This window comes from Callithrix jacchus, chromosome 5 (assembly GCF_049354715.1).
Source record: "Callithrix jacchus isolate 240 chromosome 5, calJac240_pri, whole genome shotgun sequence".
Taxonomy (NCBI): Eukaryota; Metazoa; Chordata; class Mammalia; order Primates; family Cebidae; genus Callithrix; species Callithrix jacchus.
The window spans coordinates 122,050,310-122,073,024 of record NC_133506.1 but is presented as its reverse complement, the minus strand read 5'-3'; the positions used below and the strand labels follow the sequence as shown (position 1 = coordinate 122,073,024).

The window sequence follows — 22,715 nt, the reverse complement described above, 5'->3', positions numbered from 1 at the left end:
AAAACTGGAATCTATATGGTCCTATAGTATATACAGGCAAAATATTCTGCAAAGTAGTTTTATTCCCTGTACTGTACTTAATATTCAACCAGACTTGCACTTTTCTCTAAAACATAAAATTGCTGAGTATGCAAGAAGCATTAGAAGAGACTAAGCCTACAGAGAAGAAAACTAGAAACTAAAATCATCAACCATGGTCTATTTTGAATAATCACTTTCGTAGAGGTAAATTCTCTGAAATTCCAGAATGGAATTTAATATAGCATAAAATGTTTTAAATACATACAAGAAATATCTGATGGGCCTTCTGCCATCTGTTTTAGCGACTAAGATTAACTAAATTTTCTAAAAATTATATCAACAGCTAAAATTGAGATTTTTTTTTTCTATCTATTATTTTTCCTGATCCATTTTTCAGGATTTCCAGCAATTCTGGAGCTAGCCTTCTTAGTTTCAAGAATTCCAAATTATTTCTTGAAGAGTTTGAGCCTCTTCCAAATCATTTAACATGCTTATTAATCAAGAAAAATATGAAGAAACAAAACCCCATACTTAATACGCAAGCAGGCCAGGTGTGGCTCATGCCTGTAATCCCAGCACTTTGGGAGGCAGAGGCAGGCAGATCACGAGATCAGGAGTTCGAGACCAGCCCTACCAACATGGTGAAACTGTATCTCTACTAAAACTACAAAAATTAGCCGGGCGTGGTGGCACTTGCTTGTAATCCCAGCTACTTGGGAGGCTGAGGCAGGGAGAATGACTTGGTGAGTGTCAAGGTCACACCACTGCACTCCAGCCTGGGCAACAGAGCAAGACTCCATCTCAAAAAAAAAAAAAAAAAAAAGCAAGCAAATTATACTAAAAGGCTGACTTCTAGAAAGGTTACTGCTTGCCAAGATAATTATATTACTATAAAACATTGTCTATCCTTTTTATTTCTTCTTTTCCCTTCCAGATTATCTGTGTAGACACAGAATCACACTACTACTACCACCACTACTATCACAGACCTTTAACAGCCATCTTCAATTTACCAACAGATTATGTTCTAATGCTGTTATTTTCAAATCAGACTTTAAAACTCAGAACAGACTTTTCTACACAGTGTTAAAAATAAGGTTACTGAGAAGATTTCAAGTGACAAAAGCAAGTTACAAAAATAATATATGTGGTATAATACCATTCTATAAGTAAAAACAAACAGATGATAAAATAATATAGTCTGTCATCTCATTTTTGTAAAACATGTAAATATTGAATATTTTGGATAAGAAAATCAGGAAGGATAAGAAACAGTCTAACCATGGAGAAAATATCAGGTAAGGCCCAAATTGAAGGCCATTCTATTACCTAAATAGTACTCCTCAAAACTGTCATGAGAATATCACAGCCCAAAAAAGACAAAGAAGACAAAACAGCTACATTCATTGCAGGTCTGGATAGATTCTGGAACAGAGAAAGGACATTAGTGGGAAAACTGGTGAAATCCAAATAAGGTCTAAAAATTAGTTAATAGAAATGTTCCAACAACGGTTTCTTAGATTTGACAAATATGCCATGGAAACATAAGACGTTAACAATGGGGGAAACTCAGTAAAGAGTTTACAGGAACTCTGGCTTACACTTCTAACTTTTCTGCAAATCTAAAATTATTCCAAAATTGAAAGTTCATTACAGGCCAGGTACGGTGGCTCATGACTGTAATCCCAGCACTTTGGGAGGCCAAGGGGGGAAGGGAGTATCACCTGAGGTCAGGAGTTCAAGACCAGCCTGGCCAACATGGTGAAACTCCGTCTCTACTAAATTACAAAAAATTAGCCACGTGTGGTGGCAGGCCCCTGTAATATACTTGCTACTAGGAAGGCTGAGGCAGGAGAAATGCTTGAACTCAGGAGGCAGAGGTTGCAGTGAGCCGAGATCACACCACTGTACTCCAGCCTGGGACACAAAGTGAGATTCCATCTCAAAAAAAAAAAAGTTTATGACAAAAATAAAAGTGGGTATCTCTGGGTGGTGCCATTACAGTTTTTTATTCATCTGTATTTTACAATTTTTTTTCAAGACATACATAGTCTTGTTGTGCTACCCAGGCTAGAGTGCAGTGGCATGATCTCAGCTCACTGCAACCTCTACCTCCCAGGTTTAAGTGATTCTCCTGCCATAGCCTCATGAGTAGGTGGAATTAGGGACGAGCCACCATGTCCGGCTAATTTTTGTATTTTTCTTATAGACAGGGTTTCACCATGTCAGCCAGGCTGGTCTCAAACTCTTGACCTCGTGATCCACCTGCGTAGGCCTCTCAAAGTGCTGGGATCACAGGCATAAGCCACCGCGCCCAGACATGTATTTTATAAGTTTTAACAAGCAGCAAGTTTCATTGTCATGGAAAACAAAAAGACTTAGTTAGTCCCAGAAGACTTAAATTAATTTGCCCAAAGACACAAAATTGAGGCAGCATAGGAATTCTAGAATTAATCCTCTTTCTCTTTACTCTAGACCCCATGCAAAGACCTAAGAACATACCCTATTAAACTTTTTGACTCTCCTTACTTGCTAATACACAAAATTTAAGGTCACAAATTACTTTTGTTTAACCATTTGCTTCACTGTAATTGATGTAGAGGGAGGAAACAATACTGAGAGCTGTTGAAGTTGAACAGTGGGTACATGGGGATTGATTACTCTTCTTTCTACTTTTGTGTGTCTGAAAATGTCCATAAAAAGAAACTTTTAATTTAAAAATAACCAGTCTGGCCAACATGGTGAAACTCCACATATACTAAAAACACAAAAATTAGCCGGGCATAGTGGTGTGCCACTGTAATACCAGCCACCCCGGGAGGCTGAGGTGGGACCCGAAAGGCAGAGTCTGCAATGAGCCGAGATCGTGCCACTGTACTCCAGCTGCTACTACACTCTAGCTTGGGTGACAGAGCAAGATCCCTTCTCAAAAAAATAAAAATAAAATAATAAAAAATAAAGTCCTCACTCCCCAACATAACTATGCCGCTTTCCACTTTCTATTGAGCACTGCTGCCTAGGCAGAGATACAGAATTAACTGTTCCCACCCTACCCCATCTAATTAGTCACATCTCTCCATTCAGCCTCCAAAATACCTCTAACTTTTCAGGGCCTTAAACTTCCTTAGCTGTTACCCCATTAAATCTCTGAAGTTCCTTGTAGGATTTAAATTCTGATTCCAACTTTCTATGAGCTCCTTAAACTCAATACAATGAAAACCAAATTTGTCTTTATTCTAAACTGCTAAAAGCCATTCTCCCTCGTGACCTACCTATTTTTTTTTCTTAATGTCCCATTCTTCCAGCCACCCAACCATAAAAACCACAGCCTCATCTCTGACTTGAGTTATAGAACTTAGGGGGCTGATGCCTATAATCTCAGCCCTTTGCGAGGCCAAGGCGGGCAGATCACTTGAGTTCAGGAGTTCAAGGCCTGCCTAACCAACCTGGTAAACCGCACCCCATCTCTACTAAAAATACAAAACTTAGCCGGGTGTGGTAGAGGGCGCCTGTAATCCCAGCTACTCAGGAGGCTGAGGCAGGAGAATTGCTAGAACCCAGGAAGTGGAGGTTTCAGTGAGCCAAGACAGTGCCACAGCACTCCAGCCTGGGCAACAGAAAGAGACTCCATCTCAAAAAAAAAAAAGAGAGAGAGAGAGATAAATAGAACTTTGGGAGGCCAAGGTGGGCTGATGGCTTGAGCTCAGGAGTTCAAGACAAGCCTGGGCAACAAGAGGCTGGGGCAGAAAAATCACTTGAACCTGGGAGGCAGAGGTTGCATGAGCCAAGATAGAGCTACTGCACTCCAGGAAAAAAAAAAGAGATACAGAATTAACTGTTCCCACCCTACCCCATCTAATTAGTCACATCTCTCCATTCAGCCTCCAAAATACCCCTTGAATTCCTGCCATGGACACCAATTCAATTCAGGCACTCATCACTCTCACTTAAACTGCTACTATGAACCCAACTAAAGTCTCTGCCTCTAAATTCTCTTCCCTACAATCCATCATACTGGTCCTTAGTATGACATTTAAGAACCTCCAAGGCCAAGCATAGTGGCTTAGACCTGTAATCCCAGCACTTTGGAAGGCCAAGTGCTGCAGGCCAGGAGTTCAAGATAGCCTGGGCAACACAGCAAGACCCCCATCTCTATAAAACATAAAAATAACAAAAAGTTAAATATTAAAAAAAAAAAAAAAAAAAAAACCTCTCCAAAACCCAGTCCTGACCTATTGGCAGTCCCACCTTATATTATGTTCCTTTATGCACCCCGGACCCAGGTAACTTGGATATGCAATTTCATCACATCCACATTTCTGACATAGCCCCCAGACTTCCCTTCAGAATGCCCTCTTCCCATTGCTTCTCAGCTTCCTGGTGGTGTGATTTAAATGTCACCTCTGCAGTTGAAGTGTTCCCTCATATCCCCAAGGGGGCAGTATCACTCCCTCCACTTAATTCCTAAGTACCTTGTATAGCCCCCTTCAATGGCACCTATTAAATTCCTGTTAGTCCTTTCATTTGAGGGTGCCCCTAGTCTCTCTACAGTTGATTAGTTCCTTGTCAATGGAACGATGTTTCGTTTATCTCTGTATCCCTCAGAACAGAGCTTCTCAAAGGGTATGCCATGGCACATTGGTATGCCCTGAATGAGTTAAAGATGGCCTATGCTGGGCACGGTGGCTCACACCTGTAATCCTAGCACTTTGGGAGGCCAAGGTGGGTGGATCACCTAAGGTCAGGAGTTCAAGACCAGCCTGGCCATCATGGTGAAACCCCATCTTTAAAATAAATAAATATTTTTTTAAAAAAAAGATGGACTAGACAGTGGTGGTCTTCTCAGCAATCCAAGCAGCCACAGAGAGACAACAGAAGCCAGAACCCACAAATGGCCAAGTCTCAAGAGTGTCCTGCTTCAACCCAGCACATACCACCACAATTACTTGAGAACCACTCAGAAGACACTGTGATACAAAGTGACTCACAGTAGATGCCCATTAAATACTTGCTGAACTGAATATTGAAATAATCCATCTGTTCCCTTTCAACCGCTATTCCCAAGATCATTTACCATTTCCACCATATTCTCTTAAGAACAATTTTTACTGACCATGTTATACTAGCCTTACCATTCAAAGCTCACAATAGTTAATTGCATAATAAAACAACAGGTATCAACAAACAATTCACCATAAAGAGGCTCAAACAGTTAAATTCAACACTATATAACAAAGAAATTTAAGTGCCATTTTACACTATTAAATTTACAAATACTTCTGAGGAAAAAACGGGTTTCTGTCCTACGTATGGTGAAACCGGTATATTCATATATCTGTTAGGAAGGCAAACTGGTGTAACACCTTTGAAAACAGTATGACAATATATGTGAGGAGCCATAAAAATAGTCATACCCTCTAACACAATACTGCACTCCAAAAGTTATCCTAAAGATATCATTAGAAAAAATATAACAGTATCTACAATGATGTAGATTAAAGTGTTAACTGAAAACCAGCCAGAGAGCAGTATACATATGTTACATAAAAAGACTTAGGCAAATTGTAGCATCACTTGATGAAATTATTTTTGCAGCCTTTCAATATATAAATTTAAATTACAAAATCTATAAGACGTAAATGTTTCATCATCTAATAAATTTTAAATAAAACAAACTATAATGTACCATAATTTAAAATGAATAAAAATATGTATATTTTGAAATGAAATGCCAAAAAGAAAATCAACTGTATTAATAATCCAACATTTAACAATTTATTTAATATCAATTTATTCAACATTAAGTAAGAAAGCTCCACCAAGGACACAAGTCTTATCAAGTCTCAAAAGGACCCCCCTCCCTTCCACGGCTCACTTTGGCCTTGACTGAGCATTTTCATACTCTCCTTGGTCATGATGACCTGTAGCTAACCCAGATCCCAGTTTTTCAAGGACCAGCAAACTGCCTCAATTGGTCCTGTGATCATCCCTATGAACCAGTAGGAGACAAATCATGCAAAACGAGCATACACTCAAGAAACAAAGAACCTGGCTGGGCATGGTGGCTCATGCCTGTAATCCCAGCACTTAGAGAGGCCAAGGTGGGTAGATCGCCTAAAGTCAGGAGTTAGAGACCAGCCTGAGCAACACGGCAAACTCCTGGCTACTCAGGAGACTGAGGCAGGAGAATCGCTTGAACCCAGGAGGCAGAGGTTACAGTGAGCCTAAATCCCACCAGTGCACTCCAGCCTGAGTGACAGAGCAAGACTCCTCTTAAAAAAAAAGTATTTATTAGTTTAACATTTATTTATTACTTTTAACAATTTACTTATCACTTTAACAATCAGCAAGTAGTCAGCCCAAGTTTCACTGTAAACCCTAAATACATACAATATTGCCACATTAAAGTCTCTGGGATTCTCAAGGCCAACTTGCTGACTTAGCAGAGGGCTGTATCAGTTAAAAGGCAGTATGGACTCAGATAAATTAAAGAACCAGGGGCCAAGGAGACCTGAGAACAACTAAAAGCAAAACGTAGATAGATTTTTTTTTTAACTACAAAAAACACAAAGTTAAAAAGTCCAGCTTAAACTAGATGAGTAAAAAGTAGCTGGAGATATTCTTTTAAGTCTTACACAGCCAGAGTGCAAAAGAGAGGATGGAAAGTAATTTTATTAAGAGCTGAAGCTAGCTAGCTGGCTACAGTAGCTCACACCTGTAATCCCAGAACTTTGGGAGGCCGAGGCAGGTGGATCACTTGAGGTCAGGAGTTAGAGACCAGCCTGACCAACATGGTAAAACCCCATCTCTAGTAAAAATACAAAATCAGCCAGGCGTGGTGGCACATGTCTATAGTCCCAGCTACTTGGGAGTCTGAGGCAGGAGAATCACTTGAACCCAGAAGGTGGAGGATGTAATGAGCCAAGATAGCACCATTGAACTCCAGTCTGGACAAGAATGAAACTCCAACTCAAAAAAAGAAAAACAGAGCTGAAGCTTTCTGGAGATGAAGATATCTCACAAAAGACAAGAATTGAAAATTCATTAAAAAATAATTTTAGGCCAGGTGCAGTGGCTCACGCCTGTAATCTAGCACTTTGGGAGGCTGAGGGGAGTGGATCACGTGAGGTCAGGAGTTCAAGACCAGCCTGGCCAACATATAAAACCCCATCTCTGCAAAAATACAAAAATTAGCTAGGCATGGTGGCAGATGCCTGTAATCCTAGCTACTTGGGAAGCTGAGGCAGGAGAATCACTTGAACCCAGGAGGTGGAGGGTGCTAGTCAGTGAGATCACGCCATTGTACTCCAACCTGGGTAACAAGAACGAAACTCCATCTCAAAAAAATAATAATTTTAACTTTGATGCTTCACAAGCACAGTATTAAAAAGCCTTCTAATTTATTTCTGTAATATTACCATTTTCTAAGTGTAATAATGAAAGACCAAGATACTGTAGCTGACCAAGAAGATTAATTACTGTGAAATCATAAATACTCAAGACTAAGTTGTCTTTAATTAACAGACATTTCAGCAAAAGTTAAATCATCTGAAAGACTAATAGTATGAATAGAGGTAGTACAACCACTAGGAAAAAACATTCAACCTTTTGTTTCTATTGATATGTCCTCAGTATTTAGATCTATACAGTCATTCATGACACTACAGAAACAGCAGATAACAGGAAAAACAATTGAGTACTTAACCAAGTTCATCAGAGCACAAAGTAATTGCCACTCAAGAATGTTGACACAAAACTGAAGAACTCTCAAGTTCCAACAGCATGCAGACAAGTTGAGCCCCTATGCAGTTACTCATGGGAACAGAAGTAGAAGATTAACCTACCCTCACTCTTTTAAAACTAACCTGACAAGGCAGCAGGCGGTCTCTTTGGAGTTTGTCGTCATTCAGTCTGTTCCAGAAGAAACCAATTCCGTTAGGATCTATGCCTTCACCTTACCACTGTTTCACTACAGCCCTGTATCACTTCACCCTGTCCTACCTTATTCTTTCTGGCCATTTTAGTCTAGATTAAGTCTCTTTGTATCTTTTTCAGACATTATAAAATTCTTGTTTTCTAAATAAAGTTCTCCTAAACCTTACTCACCTGCAGTTCACTGCACTGGGTGTCACCCAAATAGCCCATCAGAGCTCTTTATAATTTCTGAAAGAGAAAGAAGAAAGTTTGTTTAATATGTAGTAGAAAACACCATTCACCAAGGTAACAGTTCCAAAGTATTTGTATCTAATATTCCCAGCATAGTCTTTTGGCCCACAGTAGTTCAATAAAATGTAGCATGACCAGCATTGGACCAAGAGTCTTGAGATAAGCCTCCAAAGATTAAAAAAAATAGCAGCTTGGTTTAATGTTGCTACTTCCGAGCTGTGTGACCTTGAGCAACTCATTTAATTTCTTCAGGCCTAAATTTCCTTATCTGGAAAAGAAGTCACTTAGACTAGCTAGAGAAAGAAGAGCACAGGCTTTCCAGAAAGAATAGCAGCTCCACTACTTTACTGGTCTCATGATGTTACGTTAGTTGAGTCACACTTAAGCCTGAATTTCTTCCTTTGTAAAGTGGAAATAACTGTCTTGTGAGTTGTTATAATAATTAAAGGAGATAATGAGTTATAAAAAGCCAATAGAAAATATACTGTGCAGCTTATCCTAAAATTCAACAGATGGTAATTCATTACCACCATTAACCCCCACCAGCTCTAACATTACATGAGTCCAATTCACACATATTTCTTTAAAAGATCAGCAAATCAAAACTACCAACCTGACCAAAAAATTAACTGTTTTTGTGTTTCAAAATTCAATTAAAGTTATCTTAAACTGACAGGAGTTTATCATTACTACTTATCACAGAAAATAAGAACAGAATAGTCCCTGCACAACATCTAAACTCTGGTTCAATGACCATGCCTTTTCTGACTTCTTCTCACTCTACTTCCACACTGCCAGAATATCTCAAGAATAGAGAGGTCTTCCAAAAGCTAAATGATACCCAGCTGTTTACCACAGTCAGCTAAGGGGAGCAGGACTAGAGACAGAGGAAGAACAGAGGCTTTTTTTTTTAAAAACGTTTTTACTTTACGAACTTAAGTACTGCTCAGACTTGTTTACCGTAAGCATACAGGAGTTTTCATAAAAGTAAACAGTTTTTTAAACTATATTAGTTAAACATATTGCCTACTAACAGGAAGTTCGCATTATAGGACATTTTCATCACAACAAAGAGAATTTCTGCAGAAGAAAGCCAAAAGGCAAATTCAGATGTTCCAACAACACCTAAAATATGGCACAGAAATGACAAAAATCACGAACATTCACACTTCAGAATGGTTCAGTCAAAAAAGATGCCATGCATTCTTTGAAGAACCTGAGGATGAATCAGTTCTTTTTGTTCAAAGACAAGATGAATGTATACAATCTGCTTTTACCAAACAACTTCCTGCTCTCACTTGGAGAAACTGACCCAGTACAATTTATAAGAGTAAACAAGTTGGTATGACTGCTGGTATGAAATACTTTCCATTTCTTTTAAACAATTAGAAGTTGACCAAAATAGTTATTACACGTATATATAAGTAACATTCTTCCTGTTACATCTATAGTGGTCTTTTTAAAAAGAGGAATATTAACTTCTAATAGATTCAGGATTACTCAAAACTATTATCCCAGCCACCCTCAAAGCAATAAACCTTCATGTTGTATATGCTGCTTCTAGCCAATGCTACAGAAGTAACCCTGACTGCACTCATTAACTGCAATGAATGGTAAGATGGTACAGCATACTCTCCACTGTATCACTTTTCTTCTAGAAACATTTCAAAATATTACTTAAAAATCCAATTACATCTGCTTACATCTATACATATATTCACCTAAGGTTAATGAAAATAAAACCTAAAAAGTTGCTTATAATTTTTTAAGTAGTTCCTTTCCCTCTCTTGGGTAACTATTGTTGATAAACTTGGCCCAAAATCTTCTGTACATTTGAAACAACAGGCAAAGGTCCTTATTTCTCGTATGGGGCCTGTATTTGGATCTTAGGGTGTCTGACAGACAATTATAGACTAATCTGCGTTCAATATTAATGCCAAGCCTATTGCTTAAACAGAGAACACATTCATTTATAAGATCTGGGCTACTTACTTGTAGGTCCCTCTGCACTATTCTTAGCCTTTCATGAATATGCTGTAGATCTTTTAATTACACGAGGCCCTTTGCAAGTAAAAATGACTTTTCCTGTTGTTTTGGCATCACTCCTCTTCCAGTGAAAACTGGACAGTCTATAAATATATACCAACTTTAAGGCAATGTATTTTAATATCTATGGTATTAGAAAAGGAAATTTGTTAACAAATGCAATAATCAAGTTTACCAGCTGACACAAAGGTACTTACTCTCAAAAACTACAGCCTTACCTAAAAATAGTGTCCTAGCTTCCCAGCCAAAAGGACAGACTAAAAAAGCTATGTCTTTATTCAGCTCAGACACAGACTTCTACCTCACCACAACCTTCAATACTATGGCATTTCCCATTTTAGAATACTTTGTGTAACAAGTTGTTTGGTGGCCAACCACTAACTTCACTTTGAAATGAATACTAACACTTCACATAGTCTACATGTGAGAACTGTGGAAAATGTCTTGACACAATTCGGGTCAAACAACATTAGCCACACAAGATTACCTACTTCTAAACAGTCCATTCTAGACTACAAATGAACATCTCCATAGGCAAAAGGCAGACCACCAGCTCCTTTCCACAGTTATCTGTAGGTTTTAAAAAAAAAAAAAAAAAAGGTAAAAAGTTCAAATTGAGAGGTCTAAGGCAGGAATATGCCTGCATCTGCAAAATGAAAATAAGTTTAAAAATCTATATTTGCTCTGCCAAAAATAAAAATTATATGAAGTAAACATAAGCACTGCTGAGTTTCAAATACAAGAAAATGTGGTATGTGCACTTACAAAACAATCTATATCCATCTTCCTTTCCTTATTTTTTTAAGGCAAAATGTCAATGATATGCCTCAATCTAGAGAAAAAAAGCACAGTTTATTCTTCTTAAACAGATGTTGTGACAAACCTGAAAAATTTGTGAGAGGATTTCAAAATCCAGAAGCCCAGATGTGGTGGGGGGGGGGAACTACAGTAACTAATCAACTGACCACAATTACATTTTTCTAAAAAAAAAAGAAAAAAACTTAGTAAAATATTTTAGGTTGAGAAAACTGCTTGTGAAAAATGTAAAAGTAGCAAACTTCTCTTCCTCTCTCTAGCAGAGAAAACTGTTCACTAACACCGTATCAATAATATCCTTTAAATCCAAAGCATTACCAATTAGATTAAATGAAGCACTTTGAATTCACATACCATGTGTGATCAGAACATAATGATAAACTAGTCTTATCCCTAATAAGCTAAACAGATCTCAACACCATCATCTTTATTTCAAAATAACTATTAAAGAGACAAAATACTACTCAATTTTTCAGAAAATAAAACCAGGAGTGATTGACCTGCCTAATTGTTTCCAATGGAAAGGGTGTACTTTACAAGAGTCCCACAAATCATGAATATACAAAATCCATATACACAATCACCAGCACTAAATGTACAGAAGGTGACAGACACCAAAACACAAATAAAATTAAGACATCCAATTAAAGTTATGCAAGAAAATTGTATTAGGAAAACTATAATTACCCCTGGTGAAGATACTGATCAAGAATAGCTGCAAGTAACGTTTGGCTCTCAGTAAGTACCACTATGTTTGAGTATGTTAGAGCAACTGAAAAGATTGGTACATTCAACATATTTTTCCTTTCTAAATCTAGCCCTGCTCACAGACCCATTTGACTGAGTGATATATTTGGAAAACAAAGATGGCCCCACCAAATTACTCAGTTTCAGCCTTACTCTTGCGGATTGATTAAAATAAAGAAGGAAAAAAAGGAAATAACTTTTAACTGCAGTCTCACCTTACACATCTCACCAGCACTGTAGTTCATTAGTGATCAATTACTTCATCCAATTCCTGAGGCAAATAGAAAAGATGTGTCTATACAACACCAGTAACAGACATTATCAGCAGCAAACATTTTATCAGCCTTAAGTGAAAGGGCATCTAAATTTGAAATGGAAAAAGTTAAAAAATGGTACAGTGTGTAGCTTTGCAAGTGAGTGTTTCTTTGACCTTATAACATTTCCTTTCAGTAAGATAAAAGAATAGATTATTCCATGCACTTAAAACTAAAAAACATAATAGTTATCTTTTTCAACCCGGACTGACCTTACTTTCAAAACCAGAAAGCAATGGAGAGGAAATTTTATTAATATGCGTTTAAGAAAGAGCAAAATTAAGAACAAACTAGGCAAGACAGACAACTCCTCCCTCCTTCCCCCACTCCAGGAATCCACTGTCTCTGAAGTTACACTGTATTATATTAATGATTTGCCTTAAAAGTGTAAGTTGTGAGGGAAAAGGAATGACAATTTTTGAACTGCAAACAAAACCTGAGGATCCTGATCCGAGAAGAATCACAGGAGCCTGACTTCCTGCCCTGTCTGAAAGATTCTCAGCAAAGGCTAGGGTGCAGAAGGCTCCAATAATTTGGGGGAGAGGAATCAAAGTTCCCTAGGTAAGACTGCAGTCTCTGAGCCCTTGAAAAGGGTACTGGAGTACTCTCAAGGAATCTCCAGGAAAAGAGAGCCTATCTTTATTTTTGTTGATGTGCTTGTGGGCCAAAGAGCATTTCCGAGGAGGGGGCGGGGAAAGGGGGGAAGAAAGTGAATCTCGGGCCAAAAGCCCTCCGCGGGGGAGGGAGGGAGCGCACCCCTGACCCACTTTTCCCGAGGACCCCAGCTCTGGCCTCCGCCCCACCCGGTAGAAGTCCGAGCCCTGAGGGGGGCATCGAGCAGGGCGTGGGAGGCCCGCACGCTCCCCACCCCCAGCCGCGACCCAGAGGAGGGGAACGTGCAGGGAGGCTCGAGTCCCCCTCCCAGAGTGCCCCGGGCCGGAGAAACCTCCCGCAGGCTCCCGGGCCCGGCGTGCAAGGCACCCTCCCCGGCCAGGGCCCAGGGCGCCGCGGCCCCCAGCGGAGGGGACGGGGACTGAGTAAGGGAAGAAGCTGTAAACAGCCCCAGCGTCCGGGCCTCGCCTCGAAGAGCCCCGCTTCCCAGGCCCCGCCGCGGGCCGCCCCGGCCCACAGCCCGCCCCGGGGCCGCCGCGCCCCGGGACCCGGACACCGGAGGGTAGTCGGGTCAGCTCCCCGGAGAGCTCCGGGAGCTCGCGGAGCGGCCCCAGGAGCAGAGAAGGGGGAAGTCAGGACTTACCTGTCATTACTTTCTACGCCATCTTGGATCCACTTGTCAACGTCCCCACAAAGCATTATGGGTAAGAAAGAGCCTTTAAAGTGACTCCCCCCGGCCCCCGACTCCCGCCTCCCGCCGCCGGCGCCGCCCCCTCCGGCCGCGCCTCCCTCCCGGAAAGTTGCCCCGGGTGGCGAGCCGGCCCCGGCGCCCGCAGCCCGGCCCCCACCCCTCCCCCGGGCGGCCGGCATTGAAAATTCACCCGCAGTTTTGAAACGTGGCTTTGGGGTTTTCTCTCTTTTTCCTGCCCCAGCCTCCCTGCCCCCACGCCCGGTCTTCTTGACCCACCGCGCTCCTGCCCGGGCAGACGCCCCGCGTCTGCATTGAATCAGCCCGCGGTTTCCCTGCCGCTGGCGGCGCGGAGCAGCTCACGGATTTATTTGTGCGCGTGGATGTGAGCGTTTCTGCTCCTGCGGCCCCGCTTCCAGGAAGCCCGCGGGCAACAGGGGTCGCCTTCAGGGCCCCGTAGACCAGCTCCGCACCCGCCGGCCGGAGAGGTGCCTCTGGCCCTGGGAAAGCGCCCCGGGGCCGTCGGGCTCCGGGAACTGGGAGGACGGCGTGTCCCCGAGTCCACCAGCGTCGAAGCACGATTAAAAAAAAGAAAGAAAGAATGAGCCAAATGCAACTTTTTACCCCTGGTTTACTCAGCCTCCCGCGGTCTCCTCCTCCCGGCGGGTAACGTGATCCGCGACCCTCTAGGTGGAGACCCCTCCCCTAGGAATGTGGCTCCGGGCTCCGCGGATCCCGCCTCGGAGCATCCGGGCTGTGGACTGTGACTCCGGGGCAGGTAATCGGGGGCGCGGGCCCGGGGCGGGGCGGGGCGGGGCGCGGAGGCCGCCTGGGCTCGGGGGAGGGTCCCGGGCGGAGAGCAGGTTGCGCCTGTCCGGATCCACCTGGCGGGTCCCAGTCCGGCGGCAAACTAAGGCGACGGGGCCGGGGGAGAACCCCGGACGCCGCTCCAGCTCGAGAGGCAGGAGGTGGGGACGCCCGGCGTCTCCGGGCTTCGACCTGCAGCGTTGGAAAGTGCGAGACTCCTCGGCGCGGGCTGGGGTCTCTGACTCGGGCGAGCACCCCTAGCCTGCCTTCCCCCTGCTGCAGGGCATCCTCTCCCTGCGACACCGCACCAGCTTTCGGCTGCGCAGGGCGAGCAGGAGAGCACTGGCCCTGGGCCCTGACCCGGTCGCCGCCTGTACCCTGGAGCCCCGGCGTCCAGCCGCCCAGGTCCCCCTTGCGACTGAGATCCGTTGTCACCCTCCGCCCGCGTTCTTCCCAGAACCTCAGGTCCCTGATTTGCTGTCTTTGGAGGCCTGCTCCAGTTGCTTTTTTTTTTTTTTTTTTCCCCAAGCAAGTTTTTACAACAAGGAGGTGTCCAAAAGAAAACCCTCCAAAACAGGAATGCTTGCTAATTGTATTCGGTGCAAAATGCTGTTGAACGGCTCTGCATTTAAAAGAACGCACAGGCACCGGCTTTAAAACCTTCTTTCGGTGCACGGGGAGGGCCTGGGCCTTGGGTCTACCTGAGGGTTTTAGGCTCCTCCAGACCCTATCAGCAGCCTCAGGAGGAACCTGGACAGTGGCAGGCAGGAGCCCTGCCCCCGGGGAGCCAAAAACTCCACCAGGCAGTTGTCCCGGTGTGATGAGAAGAGTGAGGTGTAGACACATTGAGGGACTGGCCCCGGGTCACTCGCGAGGGAGGGAACGAGGTAATGAGTCATTCCCAGCCAAGAACGCTGCGTGCTGGGGAGCAGCCTCCCCTGAGTCACCTGCTTCTCAGCTCAGAATGAGTGGAGAAACTGGAGCCTGGAGCCAGGTTCTTAGACCACCCAGCTTTGGTAGCCACCAGAGGCACGGACTAGGCTAGGGGGAGGCGGTGCCCCTCCTGCTGGAAAAATGGAATGCTTGGCCCATCTAAAGAAGGCTCCAACTTTTTCCAGGGAGCACCCCGGGTGCTTCTTTTCCAATTCCGCCTTTGCACTTATTTAGCCACTGGTATGCACTGACTCAGTGGTTGTTCAGTTTGCATGGCACCTGTCTGTGTAGTCTGAGGTTACTATTAGGTTAATGCAAAAGTAATGGCAAAAGTCACAATGACTTTTGCACCAACCTAATATAAGTAAACAGGAAATAAGCTGAGGACAAGGACTGTGCCTCCCAAACACGTTTCTTTGATAGGCAGCTTTTCTTGGCCTTGCATAGACATTGATCCAAGTAAGTGTTCAGTTTGTGTGGCTGCGTCCAGTGTGCGCATCCAAGCCCAGCCTTGTCAAATACACCCCCTGTTGCCTGAGCTGGGATGGCCTGCCACCTCTTCTCCCAGCCCCTACTCTGTACCTACAGTGCATCCTCCACCTGACCAGCCCTGTGACTTTTGATTAATGTAAATCCGATCAAGACTCCTCTGCTGAAACCTAACAAAGCCTTCTCCATCACACTTGGAATACAGAACCCAAATTCTCAGGCCATTCGCCGTGGCTCACACCTGTAATCCCAGCACTTTGGGAGGCCGAGGCAGGTGGATCATGAGGTCAATAGAGAGCAGCCTGGCCAATATGGCGAAACCCTGTCTCTATTAAAAATGCAGAAATTAGCCTGTAGTCCCAGCTACTTGGGAGACTGAGGCAGAAGAATTGCTTGAACCCGGAAGGTGGAGGTTGCAGTGAGCCAAGATCATGCTACTGCACTCCAGCCTGGGCGACAGAGTAAGACTGCGTCTCAAAAAAAAAAAAAACCCAAATTCTCAACCATGGCCTACAAGCTCCTGTGTGAGGTGGTCCCGCCTTCATCATATTTAGGTCTCTTCGAAGAGAGCTTTGTGATCCCCCTAGCCAGAGCAAGTCACTCTGAACACCTGACCTGTGTTACAAGTTCTCTTGTTTGTCTGTTAGTTGTTTCTCATCTGCCCCGCCCCTATTAGAGCATAGCCTCCATCAGGGCACAGGCCCTGTCTGGCTTATTTGCCTCAGTGACTAGACCAGGGCCTGGCACCTACATAGACACTCAGCAAGTTGTTAGTCGAGTACATGACCAAACTGTTCTCAGGGATGCGCATGTTGATGAAAGGGAGTGCTAGAGCATGGAGCAAGATGCTGAGAGCCTTGCCTTACGTCTCTTCAGTCCACTCTGACCACACACAGCTAGAGGCAGGCAGATGGGAACAGTGCTGTGGGGAAAACAGGTCCCTTGGCCGCCATTGACTTGGCTCAATGCTGATTCTGATCTGATGAACACACACAGCCCCAACTAATCCCTCTGCATCACATCCCTCTTCCTTCCCTCATTTTTTCTTATTTCTCCTCTACTCCCCACTAGGCATGGCTTTCTTTTTTTTTTTTTTAAGACGGAGTCTTGCTGTGTTGCCCAGGCTGGAGTGAGCTGGATCTCAGCTCACTGCAACCTCCACCTCCTGAGTTCAAGCAATTCTCCTGTCTCAGCCTCCTGAGTAGCTGGGATTACAGGCACCCACCACCACGCGCAGCTAATTTTTTGTAATTTTAGTAGAGACAGGGTTTTACCATCTTGGCCAGGCTGGTCTCGAACTCCTAACTTCATGATCCACCCACCTCAGCCTCCCAAAGTGCTGGGATAACAGGCATGGGCCGCCACACCCGGCCTTTTTTTTTTTTTTTTTTTTTGAGACCGAGTCTCACTCTGTTGCCCAGGCTGGAGTGCAGCAGCCCGATCTTGGCTCACTGCAACCTCTGTTTCCTGGGTTCAAGGGATTCTCCTGTCTCAGCCTACCAAGTAGCTGGCACCGCCATGCCCAGGTAATTTTTGAATTTTTAGTAGAGACAGGATTTCACCGTGTTGACCAGGCTGATCTCAAACTCCTGGCCTCAAGTAATCCACCCACCTCAGACTCCCAAAGTGCTGGGATAACAGGCGTAAGCCACTGACCCTGGCCACAATGCCTTCATTTTCTGCTGCTTGGAGAGTCTCAAAGCTCAATTCTTGGGTCTTTCTTCTTCACCTATACTACCTGATCATTTGTTTCAATCTCAAGGTTTTAAATACCATGTTTACCCTGAGGAAGGAGTCCCCAACCTAGAGCTCAAATCCAGAGCCTTGTCCTGAGCTTCAGACTCTTATCAACATCTTGGCATCTCCACTTGGATATCTTTTAGACATCTCAAAGTCAGCATGTGAAGAACTGAATTCTTTTTTTGAGATGAAGTCTTGCTCTGTCACCCAGGCAATCTCGACTCACTGCAACCTCTCCCTCCAGGTTCAAGTGATTCTCCTGCCTCAGCCCCCTGAGTAACTGGAACTACAGGTGCCCACCAACACACCCAGCTAATTTTCATATTTTTAGTAGAGATGGGTTTCACCATGTTGGTCAGGCTGGTCTTGAACTCCTGACCTCGTGATCTGCCTGCCTTGGCCTCCCAAAGTGCTGGGATTACAGGCATGAGCCACTTCACCCAGACCAAGAACTAAATTCTTCAGCTACCCACACAAATAATGCTCCATCGTGGTCTTCCCCAGCTCCATCACTGGCAACCGCATCCTTAAAATTGGCCAGGTTACAATCCCTCCTTTCTCTCAAATTCCACCTTCAATCCATCTGCAAATCCTTCTAAAATGTATCCAGATCTGATCGCTTCTTACCACCTCCATCGTTTCCACTCTGGTCCAGTCCACTGTGATCTCCTCCCGTTTGCCCACATCCAGTCTCTTCTCAAGGTAACTGGGCCTGATAAACTGCAAAACAAATCACATCACACCTCTCAGTACAATCTTCTGGCTTCTATTCATCTCGTTCAGAGGAAAAACTAGAGTCCTACACAGTCGGCCTCTTCTCATCTCTCTGACCTCATCTCCTACCTCTCTCCCTGCTCTGCCCTGCTTCAGCTGTAATGCATTCTTTTTTGAGGATCTGCATGGTTCACTCTGCTTTGCTCACTCCAGTAAGTCCCTCTCACCATTCTGTTTAAAATTACAGTATTCTTCAACACACACACAAATTCCATATTTCTTCTCATGCTTTACTTTTTTTCTCCAAAGCACTTATGCCTTTGAACATATGCAGTTTATTAAGTTTCTTATCTGTCTCTCCTCATGTGACAGAGTCAGCTTGCTAATTACCAAATACTCCTGTTTGCTGCTAGGAACTACATTTGCCGGATGTGCCCTTGCATTTGGCTGGGCCATGTGATTCTTGCCAATGGACAGAGAGCAGAAATTGGACTCTGAATGAACACTCAGAAACTGGCTTGGCCAAAAACACCTGCATTGGACTCTAAGTTGAGAAGACAATAGATCTTTTTTTCCTTTTTTATAGACAGTTTCACTCTTTTCGCCTAGGCTAGAGTGCAGTGGCACAATTTCAGCTCACTGCAACCTTGGCTCCCTGCAACCTCGGCTCCCTGCAACCTCCGCCTCCCGGGTTCAAGTGATTCTCCTGCCTCAGCCTCCCAGCTAGCTGGGACTACAGGCACCCACCACCACCCCTGACTAATTTTTGTATTATTAGTAGAGACAGAATTTCACCACATTGGCCAAGCTGGTCTGGAGCTCCTGACCTCAGGTGATCTGCCCGCTTCAGCCTCCAAATGTGCTGGGATTAGAGGCGTGAGCCACCACTTCTGGCCAATAGATCTTTAGGATGTTAATCCACATAGCATCTAGCACCTCAATTACAGTACCTTAGTTACTGTGGCCTACTAGAATGGAAGCTCAGTGAGGGCATGAATGAATGGATTTAGTGTTCATTAATGTTCTCTGTCCTCGGTGCTTAGAACAAAGCTTGACATATTGTAAGTACTTAATAAATATTTGTTGAATGAGTAAGTGAACAAAGGAATGAATGAATTCCCTTTTCTACCATGAATTGTAAAAATAAGTGAATGGTTGGAAGGAAGAACACAAAGGAAAAGGATTAAATTGTTTTGGATTATTTTTTTTGGTGAAAGTAGAAACTGGGCTTCTAAGAATCATTGACTGTAAGACCTTGGTAAAAATAAATAGAATTGTACCTGTAATCCCAGCACTTTGGGAGGCTGAGGCTGGCAGATCACTTGAGGTCAGGAGTTCAAGATCAGCCTGGCCATCATGGCTAAACACCGTCTCTACCAAAAATACAAAATTTAGTCAGGTATGGTGGCAGGCACCTATAACCACAGCTGCTCGGGAGGCTGAGGCAGGAGAACCACTTGAACGTGGGAGGCGGAGGTTGCAGTGAGCCTAGATTGTGCCACTGCACTCTAGCCTGAACAACAGAGTGAGACTCCATCTCAAAAAAAAAAAATAGTAAATTGAATCCCATTCTTTAAGTTTTGTTCTGCCCCATATTCACCTTTCCTTTTCTTTTTCTTCCTTCCACTTTCTACCACCTCCATCTCTATTCCAGGCAAGTTCTCCTCACTCCTCTCTTCTTCTTCCCTTTCTCTGATGGGCTGTCGTCTGTTTTTCCTCCCACTTAATCTAACAAGAATTCACTGCTTATTAATTTCAGACACTTTGAATGCTTAGCCAAGATTTCTGCTCCAAGTCATTTAAAATATACTACGGGGAGATAACATGGGTTTAAAAATATAACAAAATGTTGGCTGGGTGCAGTAGCTCACGCCTATAATTCCAGCACTTCGGGAGGCCAAGGCAGGCGGCTCATCTGAGGTCAGGAGTTTGAGACCAGCCTAACCATCATGGGGGAACCCCATCTCTACTAAAAATACAAAATTAGCCAGATGTGATGGCAGGCACCCGTAATCCTAGCTACTCGGGAGGCTGAGGCAGGAATATCACATGAACCTGGGAGGCAGAGGTTGCAGTGAGCTGAGATCACACCATTGCACTTCAGGCTAGGAAACAAGTGAAACTCTGTCTCAAAATATATCAATATATTATATATAAATATATGTTATATATAAATTATAATATATATAAATATATGTAATATATATATATATATAAAACAAAATGTTAAATCCTTGGACTCTACCATTCCTCTTCTACGTTTAATTTTTTTTTCCCTTTTTTTTATCTGAGACAGAGTCTTGCTCTGTCACCCAGGCTGGAGTGCAGTAGAGCAATCTCAGCTCACTGCAACCTCTGCCTTCCAGGTTCAAGCGATTCTCCTGCCTCAGTCGCCCAAGTAGCTGGGATTACAGGCATCCAACACCACACCCAGCTAATTTTTTTTTTGTATTTTTAGTAGAGTCGGGGTTTCACCATGTTGACCAGGCTCTTCTCAAACTCCTGACCTCGTGATCCACCCACCTCAGCTTTCCAAAGTGCTGGGATTACAGGCGTGAGCCACCATGCCCCGCCTCATCTTCTACTTTTAGGCCCACTTCATTTCTACTTGAGATATAGAAAAGAAGTGATGGCGGACGGGATAATGCAGGCTAATCCCGCCATTGAGGACAGCGAAACAAAACAGACCATATTTTTGAAGACATCTGCTTGAACACAGCTGGGTAAAAAGAGTGAAAAGCTACCAAGAGTAGACAGAAAAGGAAGGTGATTCTGACATTTGGAGTCCTTTTGCCCTAAGGACATTTGCTTTTAACAGATCAACTGAGCAAGTATCAGCAAACGTTTTATGTAAAGGGCCACATAGTAAACATTTTAAGCCTTGAGAACAATACGTATTCTCTGTTCAGTAATGTTCTGTTTCTCTTTCTCTCTCTCTTTTGTTATCTTTTGGGGGTTTTTCCCCCAACTTTTTGGGGAAAAAAGAGAGTGCAGTGGTACAATCTCGGCTTACTGCAACTTCTGCCTCCTGGGTTCAGTCTATTCTCCTCCCTCAGCCTCCCAAGTAACGAATTACAAGCATGCACCACCACACCCAGCTAATTTTTTGTATTGTTAGTAGAGACAGGGTTTCACCCTATTAGCCAGGCTGATCTTGAACTCCTGACCTCAAGTGATTCACCCACGGGGGCCTCCCAAAGTACTGAGATTACAGGCGTAAGCCACCACAGCCTGCCCCCAACTTTTTAAACATGTAAAAACGTGGCCAGGCACAGTTGCTCACGCCTATAATCCCAGCACTTTGGGACACCAAGGCAGGAGGATCACTTGAGCCCAGGAATTCAAGATCAGCCTGGGTAACACAGGGAGTCCCTGTCTCTACAAAAAAAATTTAAAAACAAAAAAAATAGCTAGGTATGGTGGCATGTGCCTATAGTCCCAACCTCTCAGGAAGCCACAGTGCCCAAGGAGGTAAGATACAAGATTGGAAATTTCAGCAAAAAAAAAAAATCCGGGAGGCAAAGGTTACAGTGAGCCAAGATTGTGCCACTGCACTCCAGCCTGGGTAACAAAGAAACCCCATCTCTGCAAAAAAACATTTAAAAATTAAAAAAATTAACCAGGTGTGGTGGTATGTACCTATAGTCCCAACTACTGAGGAAGCTACAGTGCCCGAGGAGGTAAGATACAAGATTGAAAATTTTGCATGGGGATAAATACCAGATATAGGTGAGGGGGAGGAAGGCAGCAAATCACACTACCATGTGTGTACCTATGCAACAATCTTGCATGTTCTTCACATGTACCCTAAAACCTAAAATGCAATAAAAAAAAAAAAGAAAATTTTGGCCAGGCATGGTGGCTCATGCCTATAATCTCAGCAATTTGGGAGGCGAGTGGATCACCTGAGGTCAGGAGTTTGAGACCAGCCTGACCAACATGGAGAAACCCTGTCTACTTAAAAAAAAAAAAAAAAACTAAATTACCCAGCACTTTGGGAGGCCCAGGCAGACAGATGACGAAGTTGAGAGATTGAGACCATCCTGGCCAACATGGTGAAACCCCGTCTCTACTAAAAATACACCCAAAAATTTAGCTGGGCATGGTGGCAGGCACCTGTAATCCCAGCTACATGGGAGGCTGAGGTAGGAAAATCACTTGAACCTGGAAGGTGGAGGTTGCCATGAGCCAAGATTTTGTCATTGCACTCCAGCCGGGGCAACAAAGCGAGACTACTTCTCAAAAAAAATTAAACATAGAATCACCATATGATCCAGTAGTTCTAATTCTGGGTAAATGCCCAAAAGAATTGAAAGCAGAATCTCAAATATTTGTACAGTCACATTCGTAATATTATTCATAGTAGCCAAAAGGTGGAAGCAACACAGTGCCCACTGATGAATGAATGGATAAAATGTGGTACATACATACAATAAAATACTAATTTTTATTTTCAGACAGGGTCTCGCTCTGTCTTGCAGGCTGTAATACAGTGGCAGGAACAAGGCTCACTGCAGCCTCGACCTACTGTGCTCAAGCAATCCTACCACTTCAATGTCCTAAGTAGCTGGGACTACGGTCATGTGCCACCATACCCAGCTAATTTTTTTAATTTTTTTGTG

At 43.6% G+C, this 22,715-nt stretch overlaps 1 protein-coding gene and 1 long non-coding RNA gene across 17 annotated transcripts in view; one reads left to right on the top strand and one right to left on the bottom strand.

The window, feature by feature from the left end:
• HELZ (helicase with zinc finger) overlaps positions 1-14,173 on the bottom strand; it is a 175,833-nt gene extending 161,660 nt beyond the window's left edge. For 4 of the 12 annotated variants that reach the window (XM_078374470.1, XM_078374471.1, XM_035301578.3 and 1 more), the window contains exons 1-3: positions 13,366-13,414; positions 12,012-12,067; positions 8,128-8,184 (exon numbers count right to left, since the gene is read on the bottom strand). The gene's annotated coding sequence lies outside the window, so the exon portion shown is untranslated. Of the gene's footprint in view, positions 1-7,886; positions 7,933-8,127; positions 8,185-12,011; positions 12,068-13,365; positions 13,415-14,034 lie in introns of those variants that run through there. The other 8 variants (XM_035301580.3, XM_035301584.3, XM_035301579.3 and 5 more) reach the window with 5 other exon arrangements.
• Positions 13,034-22,715, top strand: part of LOC144582699 (uncharacterized) — a 30,813-nt gene continuing 21,131 nt past the window's right edge. For 4 of the 5 annotated variants that reach the window (XR_013535963.1, XR_013535966.1, XR_013535964.1 and 1 more), the window contains exons 1-2: positions 13,034-13,426; positions 13,655-14,188. This is a non-coding gene — a long non-coding RNA (uncharacterized LOC144582699). Of the gene's footprint in view, positions 13,427-13,654; positions 14,189-22,715 lie in introns of those variants that run through there. The other variant, XR_013535967.1, reaches the window with a different exon arrangement.